Genomic DNA, 9,431 nt, shown 5'->3' with positions numbered 1-9,431 from the left:
TACTGACTGCTTGGATCACTAGGTCCACCAGAGCTCCCCTGTCAATTCCCAAAGGGAGGAGACTGGGTTATGGAAACAAACCACCCTTGATCATACTCTCACTGTACATCTCTGTGCAGCTTTTACCAGTTTTGTTGCTAGATCATTAACCTCACTTTGGTTGTATGAGGTTTACCCTAAAATAGAGGTCTGTATACTATGCACATCTTGGAAAAGTCTGTCTCACTAAGTCATAGTGCCTTGCAAAGGTAGTCACCCCCTTCCAATTATGTCCCATGTTGTTGGATTACAAATGACAAAGCCCTTCACCCTTTTTTTTAAGTGAATATCATCCAAACCTGACTGCTCCAACTGAACACTTCTATGGGTGAAAAATGTCACCAAAAACTGCAGAAGAAAATCCCATCTTTTTTCTAACTGCTGTATCCAATACAGGGGTGCAAGGGTAAGGAAAAACTCAAATCTGCTGATGGCATTAGATTTTCTGTAGAGAAGGGGTGAATCACTTAATTCCTCTAAGCAGGTGTGCTAAACAAGTCACTGTATGTAGGGTTTCTCTTTTTATGACTTTCCTCTTTTCCTTCCTTTTTTTTTTAACTTCTTTGTCTCCCTCATTTTTAATCACTTTTTCACTCGCTCCACATTGCAATCTACAACCTGACTTCCACTGCGACTGCTTCTACCGCCAACTACTCGCAGCTGGAATTGTTCAACTGAGGACTTTAACCACACCTGCTACTGCCCTGATTCAGGATTTCCCTCCCGTTTGTTTTCTCACACTGTCGCAGATTCCACAATCACGTTTCTAAGGTACGCCTCCCTGCAACTGAAACGGAATTATTTCCTGAAAAAAAAAAACCCAGGCCGCTGTTTCCTTCCCTCGTCTACCTGCGGAGCCTCTATCCCTGCCTTTCAGTGCCGCCCGCATCGGCGCCCTGCTCAAAAATACCGTATACTCCCTCTGCCGAGTCTGGAACCCACTCCGCTGCCCCCCGGTCCCCCCGAGACTGGCCAGATCAGCACTACGAAACACCCGCAACGTGAACAATAAGGCCCTTCTCATGCGTGACCTCATGGCAGAAAAACCTGGCTTTCTGTGCTTAACTGAATCCTGCCACAGACAAAATGACGGCCTCCTTCTCAACCAACTTGTCCCTCCAGGGTACGGGCTGTTAGACCTCGCTCGTGTTTCAGGCAGAGGTGGGTCATTATTGTTATTCACAATCTTCCTTACAGTTTAAGTCCTGTTACTGCACCTCTTCCCTCTTCTTTTAAAGTGTCTTGTTTTAAATGTCTCTGTTCCCCCACTTTACCATCATTGCCATGGTCTATAGACCCCCCCCAAGCCAAATGAAGCCTTTTTTAAAACAGGTGAGTTTGCCGATTTACTTGTGTCTCAGATTTAGGAGGATCCTTATCTTTATGTAACTAATGGTCGAAGCAAAAAAAAAAAAACACATATAAGCTTATATCAGCAAGTACAATACAACTTTTTTAGACAACATGTAGCCTCACATCATATTTCTTACTCTAATGGAAAAATCAGGAACGTTACATGCTCTCGCAGAGCTCTCACTCGGACGCAACGTTTCTGTCAAACAAAATAGACACATTTTTTTATTCGTCCACTTAAACAACTTTCAGCTGATCTAGAGCAACCAAAAACTCTCACTGATGCTGTAATCGCTGATGGCAACGCTCTAGCGCTGGAGCCAGAGGATGCCGAAGCACCCACAGTTAGCTACGAAAGGCATAAATGCTCAGCTAATGCTGGACCGATAATATGTAGAAAATATGCCGATAGTTTGTTTTCCAAAAGCAAAGATTTGCCTCAGCCACAATGTGCAGTCTGTTCTCAAGTACTATCCAGCGAGTGTATGAGACCTTCCAAATCGATCAGACATTTACAGACAAAACGTGAATAGTACAAAGACAAATCCAGATCATTTTTGAGCAAAAGGCAAAAGAACTGACTAGCGCACAAAGCTGAAATGATGGTAACTACTGATGTGAATAAGAAACTCCTAAAAATATCATACACTGTAGCCAAAGTAATAGTTAAGCCGAGTGAGTAGTGAGAAGCTTTTGTTAAGTTATGAAAAATGTCAGCAGTGACAAATTCTGTAGTTTGGAAATTACTTATTATTATTTATGCCTCAGAAATGCCCACACATTTTATGTTGTGATTAAGCAATTTAGGAAAAAATAATAACTTGTTTTTAAATAACAAAAATAATTTATATTTAATACACATACAGGCTGTTTTTGAAATGCCTATTAATTTTGTGTCATATTGGAAAAAAAACATAGGCATTATAATAGCACTAGCAACAAATACGTTTTTGTTAATAAACATAGGTTAGAAAACAAGTGCTTTTGTCATCAAAAGTACAAGAGGGAAAATATCATGGCCTGTGTAGGGGGGCCCTCGAATATTCTCTTGGCCACTGGGGGGCCTTGGAGGAATAAAGGTTGAAAACCACTTCTCTAGAAGACAACATACATGTTTAACAGTGCTCTTTTATCGACCCTCGACACCTTTGCTCCTCTAAAAACTCGAACCATCTCTTTTTCTCGCTCTGCCCTCTGGTACACCGGCCAATCTGTGATCAATGAAGACAGTCCCCTGGAAACTTGAACGTAGGTGGCCTAAACGTACATTATCAAGCCTGGAGAGATTACTTGTCTGAACACAAGGACACAATGGAGTCTGCTAGATCCAGCTACGTCTCTCACCTCATTGAAAATAACCACAAAAACCCTGGACTCCTTTTCTCCACGATCAACACACTGCTAAAGCCAAACTGCGCCACCACATTACCTGCCTCATCGCAACTCTGCAACAGAGAGTATTTAGCTCCAAGATCAACAACATCCGGCATCACATTCTCTCCACAACGCACGCCACTGCCACACCTCCTCCCTGCTTGCCCAACTTTACTGGTTCCCTTCTCTCCAACCTCTCTCTTGACTCTGCTTCCATCAGTAAACTGGCACTGCGTAATGAAATCCACCACCTGTATATCAGATCCCACCCCCACCACTTCATTTCAGTCCTGTTCCACTTCTCTCTGCCCCCTTGTCCTCGATACAATAAATGAATCCTTGAGCACTGGTGCTGTACCAACGGTCCTCAAAACTGCTGCCGTAACCTCCGTGACAAAACAATCAAACATGGCTCTGGACAATCCAAACAATTTTCGCCCCATCTCCAACTTACCCTTTATTGCAGAAATTCTAGAACGAGCTGTTATTATTCAGTTAAATAACCACCTCTTTGCAAATAACCTTTTTCTAATCCCTCCAAGCTGGCTTCTGACAACATCACAGCACAGAAACTGCCCTGGTCAAAGTCACTAACGATCTTGTAATAGCTTCTGCTTCTCTTACTATTCTCATTCTTCTTGATCTTCCATGTTTCCACTTGGTCAGCTTTTAAGATCACATGGCCTCCACTATCATTTCTGTTCTGACGATACTCAAATCTACATCCATACCAAACATGACACTGATGTGGCTGTCTCTATTCTCTATAATTGCATCTCAGACATAAAAATGTGAATGACTCCAAATTTCCTTCATCTAAACTGTGACAAGATTGAAGTCATGCTTATCGGCATCCCCCATCAACTCTGTAAAGCCGGTGTTGTAACCCTGTCTGTAGATGGTTCTGTACTTGAACTTCAGTCTAAATTGAAAAACGTGGAGGTGATATTTGATTCAGGCTTGACATTCAACCCACAACATATATTCTTAAAACATATTTCATCTCAGAAATATCGCTAGACTACGTCCTATGTTATCACTAACTGTTGCTGAAAAGCTGATGAACACATTTGTCCTCCCGAACTGACTATTGTAATGCTCCACTCGCTGGGGTTCCACACTGAACAAACTCCAGTATGTCCAAAATTCAGCAGCCAGAATCCTGACCAAGTCTACTGCAAGTGCTCACATTACTCCTATCCTGAAGTCCTTGCACTGGCTTCCTGTCAGTTTTTGTGTCAACTTCAAAATCCTCATGCTCACCTATAAGGCTCTGCATGGCTTGGCACCTCAGTACTTATCTGAGCTACTATCACTCCTCACCTTGCAACCTTCGCTCTTCTAATTCTGGTCTCCTCTCTGTCCCCAGGCCCATCTACACTCTAGGGGTGACAGGGCCTCTCTTGTTAAGCCCCAAAGCTCTGGAGCTCTATCCCTAAGGATATCAGAGTCACATTCTCTAAACTCCTTCAAATCCAAAACCTTGTTCTTTGGAAGGGCCTTTACTGAACTGGTTCTGTTCTTTACCCCTCTGCTCCTACTGTATTCAGTACCCCCATCTACTGTCTCCTCTCATTTTGTTTTCTCATTGTGCAGATGTTATGTATTTTTTGTTGTTGTTGTTCTGTAAAGAATGCCACCTTTAAAGGTGCTATATAAAAGAAAGATTATGATGATGATGATGAGCATTATTATTATTTGGATCCAGCGCTCCTTACCTTAATCAGAATTATGCCTGCAGTCTGCTCCTTGCCTCCCCTCCTCCCCAGAAGTTTCTCTTCAGAGGTGTTAATCTCAGAGGGACTTCCTGATAAAACAAAGATCAGGAGGTTTTGTGTGAGAAGGCTAGTAAATGCAGAAGACATAAAAAAGGTAAACAAGGATATCTACAGTGTGCAATGGAGGCAGCAAGTTACAGATTGTTAAAAATGTGCAATGCATTAGCAAGGCCTCATTTAGAATAGTCTGATATAGCCAGCAGCTTTATCACCCTGCCACTGAACCTAAAGCAGGTGTGATCCTGGTCAGTACCTGGATGGGAGACCTCCTGGGAAAGCTAAGGGTGCTGCTGGAAGAGCTGTTAGTGGGACCAGTAGGTGGCGCTCACCCTGAGGTCTGTGTGTATCCCGCTGCCCCAGTATAATGTTGGGGTCTTTATACTGTAAAAAAGGCATCATTCTTCGGATGAGACATAATACAGAGGTGCCAGCTTTCCGTGGTCATTAAAAATCCCAGGGTGCTTTCTGAAAAGAGTAGGTGTGTTACCCTGGCGTCCTGGTCAAATTTCCCCCCTGGTCTTTATCAGTCATGGCCTCCTATTAATCCCCAACTATAAACTGACTTCACTACTCTGCTCTCTTCCCCACTGAGAGCTGGTGTGTGGTGAGCATACTGGCGCACTTTGGCTGCTGTCACATCATCCAGGTGGGGCTGCACACTGGTGGTGGTGGTGGAGGGGAGTCCCCATTACCTGTAAAGCACTTTTGAGTGGAGTGCAATTATAGGGCCATTATACATCTACACTTAATCTTATCAGTAGTCACAATTATATTTCTTTATTTAATATGGTATTTAAAAGCTTTTATATTGTTGTAGCGTGATTATATTATTTGCCTCCGACCTGTGGCATTCTTTACCGAAGTACACAGTATAGTACAGTATAATGTACACAACCCAGAAATGGAAATTATAACTCAATTTCGTTCAATTCTTTTCAGAGCTTTTTCCACTCCACTCTCCACACTGTCCTTGAGATCAAGGCTCTGTGGTGCCTAAGTGACACACATGCGTCTAGGGGAGTCAGCTGTGAGCGATGCTCTTCACTGCCGCCTCAGGAGTGGAGCAGATCCCACAGGGCCTTCGGTGATGGACTCAGAGGAAATGGGGAGGTAAGGAACGAGAAGCACAAAGGCCATAGGAACTGCTGTGTCAGCGCTTATCAGCGCCAGCAGCAGTAAATTTAGATTTCATGGTGTGTGCTGGTCATTTCAGAGGCAGTAAAGTCCCCCGACGCACTGCTTTAAGAGACAGCAGGTTAAGGAGTCTGCTCAGCAATCATTCACTGCTGGATAAAAACCCCAGTACCCATGGGGTACACAGTATATGCATTAGTTATAAGAAGTGTGGCTACAGTGCTGGTTCTCAGCCTCCACCACTCTCTGTGCAAAGGAGTGTTTCCTGTATTATGTTCTGCATGCATAAATTAATTTAGGTGCATAAAATTACAGTACCTCAGTGAGCCACACAAATAGTTTAGTGACCTACGTCTGTCTGCAATAATAGTCTACCTTTGTAGGTTCTCTCAGATACTGAATTGCAAGCAAAGATTCAACTGTGAAGACCAAGAAAGCTTCAGAACACGCAATGAGTTCAGGGAATTAATATATGCAATAAATATATCTCACTTTGTTCTGGTTAGTTTTTGCTGACATGTACTGTAACCTATTTTACACTTAGAAATCTTCAGTTTAAGCACTGAGGTTTTTAATAGAATTTTAAGTTTAAAAAATACGCACCGTATGTGTAACACTGCAATTTCACAAAATGGATTTAGAGTAGATACTTATGCAAGACTTTTTGTACTTTTTTAACTATTTTTAACCCAGCAGTAGGTTCCAATTCTAGACTTTGTATTTAGTTAATGCTCGACTTTCTCTGCTTTGTTTATATTTATAGTTATCAAATGTGTAGCTCGCTAGAGAAAAAAAAATAAAACAAGCGTGTGATAAATGCAGAAACACAACTTGCATGTGAAGGCTAAGGTAAAGGAAAGACAAACGTGACTTACAAGACCGACTTAAAACAACGCATATTTTTAGGTTTGTAATTTTGATCGGACTCGCGAGTCTAACTGTAGAGCGTACGCCCGCCGGTAACGAAAACTATCATTTAAAAACTATGCGAAAAGGATTTAAAAATAACCCGTTACTTGGACTAGCTAAGCCTAACTGTATAAAGTCGTAAATGCGAAAACATTACGTTTATAACACCCCGCTATAGTTGTTTAACTTAAAAAAGTACTTACAAGTGCCGTCAGTGTTGGTTCACTGTCCGTCTACAAACAAAATGGCGGGAAAAGTTTGATTACGACGAGTTCTGGAAGCCATATTTCTGAATTTTCTTTTTTAAAACAAAAACTAAAATTGGAAAAAAAACACAAAAACCGATGAGAATTCAAACAATAACAGACAAACACTAACGGTTCACGATTCACGAAATGCGCTCATATCTAAATTATATCATTGTTAATATTAAGTATAACACGTTTACTTCTTCTACAACCTAAACGTACTCGGTAAACTACCGACAGGGTCATGTCCCTTCAGGTATCGAGTACAGAAGTGTTAGTCGGCTATTTTCAAATGCGTCTGTTTGTTGTAACCGGTGCTTTTCAATTTTGCGATGTTGTTGGAATGGAAATATTTATCTTGTGGTTGGTTTGCTAGTTTTCTTGTTATATCGTTGTCTGTTAGTCTCTTTAGGCAGTACAGGTTTTGGTTTAGTGTTTTATCACCGCTTGAAAGCATATTTTTAAAATTATTTTAACTGTAAAGTGTGCATCAAATAAATGATTTTTTGGGGGGATACGAGAGTATCAACTATCAGGAACTTTGGCAGTCCATCATCTTACCCAAATGAGATCAGAGCATGTTTTGTAATTCTGTTTTCGTGTGGGTACTGATCCGTTTTTCCTCTTCTAAAGCACTTTTAAAGGTATTATACTTTAGGCTTGAACTGAAAAGAAAGGACAAACTTAAAGAGGCAGAGAAGGACTGGGAGAAAACCTGTGCTTATGAACAAATTACTTTGCTGTTTGCATTTTGAGTACACTAGATTATGGTTGTAATGAGCCATTGTTAGATATAACTATGACCTCTGCTGTTGTTGTTTTTGGAAAAGAAACATAATAATCTGCTTTCTGGTTAAGGCAGTGAACCACAATGTCGCTCCTCCCATGGGCATGCAGTCTCCTAAAAAGCACTGTGAAGACCCTGCTTGTGCACCATGTCGAAAGGTGAATGTGCATGTTGGACAATAGTGTCTGCTGGTTCCCTGCAGTACGGCCACCAAAGACATAAAACTGAGTCTTAAAAAAAGAATCAGTGGTCCCACATTGGGCAGGTACACTATGGAAAAGAGTTCAGATTTAGTGATGAAAGAGAAAACGCAGAGCAGGCACAAGTGCCAGTTTTCTGGGGAAAAACCGGCCCTGGTGTGAGTGTATGTCTGTGGCTGTTTGTGCCCTCCGATGGACTTGTGTCCCATCCAGGGCGTACCCTTCCTTGTGCCAGTTGCTTGCTGGGATAGACTTCTGCTCCCCAGCTACCCTAGATTGGACAAAGTGGTTAGAAAGTGGATGGATGGGTGTGTTAGTGCGGGTTTAACTGGGGACTAGGCTGGACCAGAGGCCCTGACAGTAACAACAACTCTCCAAAAAGTCCCCCCAGCGTGGTATGGCGCTGAAGCCTTGCTCATGTTGTGCAGCTCTCCCTAGGCTAATATCCCCCGACTTCATGAGCCTTGAAATTACGATATTGCTTTGTGCAAAATAAAAAGAAACAAGCACAGCAAAACCCGGAGATCGTTTATTGATTTGCTGTTTTAAAAGCAGGTCGTCAAGACGGTGGAGCTGATGAGAGAGCTGCCTGGCGTCACTCCTGCTCGTCCACGAGTTTAGTGGCCTCGGCCCTCCGTTGGCAACTCATCCTGAGATGCTGGTTTTTCAGGAACCCGGGAAATAAAGCTGTTTGGGGAATGGCAGGTTTATTGACTTGGACAGCAGGGTTGCATGCTTTAAATGAATTAATCAGAAAAAAAAAACAGGAAAACAAAAATCTGAAAGAAGCCAGAAAATCATATTGTTCCTCTCTAGGGATCTAAATCAATTCGCTTTGTTCTCAAGGGCTGACCTCAAGTAACAGGTATTTTTAGTTAAGTCTTCTTGTGCAGGCAATCTTAAATACAGAGACCCCTTTCTGGCTCAAGAGACAGCTAGACCTCTCACGCAGCTTTATTAAGCCAAGTGACGTTTTTCGGCTGACGAACAGGGCGGTTCGAGAGGGTTTTGAGAAGAACGTCAAATTCTGCGTCTCCCTGCAGAGAGCAGGGTGGTGGGTGGTGGGGGAGCTGAGTAATTCCCTGCCACGGAGGATGGCGTTGAACGCCGAACTGCCCCCCGGCTGGCCCCACTCCCCACCCTGTGCGAGTGATGAGTTTCTGCTCGGACCCCCAGACGGGGGGGCGATCCCAGGGGCCCGCTCTGGCTTCGTTGACGTTATTGCCCTTCGTTCTCGGAAGCGGATCGAGGGGGAGTCGCTTTACGATCGGGAGCCACACAAAAGAGACCAAATAATTACCTGCCAGCGGGTTGATGGGTTGGAACAGAGGAATCGTCCCGGAGGGAGTCGGCGCTCCGGCCGGTTAGGGGGAGCAGCGGCAGATGCGATTGGCCGGTGAGGAGAACGGGAGTTTATATAGCGCCCACGGCTCCCGGTCCCACGCAGGACTCTCCAGCTCTCACCCCGCGAAGGAGGTAAGAGACACGGCTTTCTGATCAGGACTTGTTAGAATCGGCAAAGGTGATCTTTTACATCATTCGTATTGCGCTCGTGGACGAAGGGGTCGCCACACTGTTCCGCTCCAGGCAGTGGGAGTGGCGCATCTCC

Source organism: Atractosteus spatula, chromosome 20, assembly GCF_055471065.1.
Source record: "Atractosteus spatula isolate fAtrSpa1 chromosome 20, fAtrSpa1.hap1, whole genome shotgun sequence".
Taxonomy (NCBI): domain Eukaryota; kingdom Metazoa; phylum Chordata; class Actinopteri; order Semionotiformes; family Lepisosteidae; genus Atractosteus; species Atractosteus spatula.
This window is presented reverse-complemented; position numbering follows the sequence as displayed.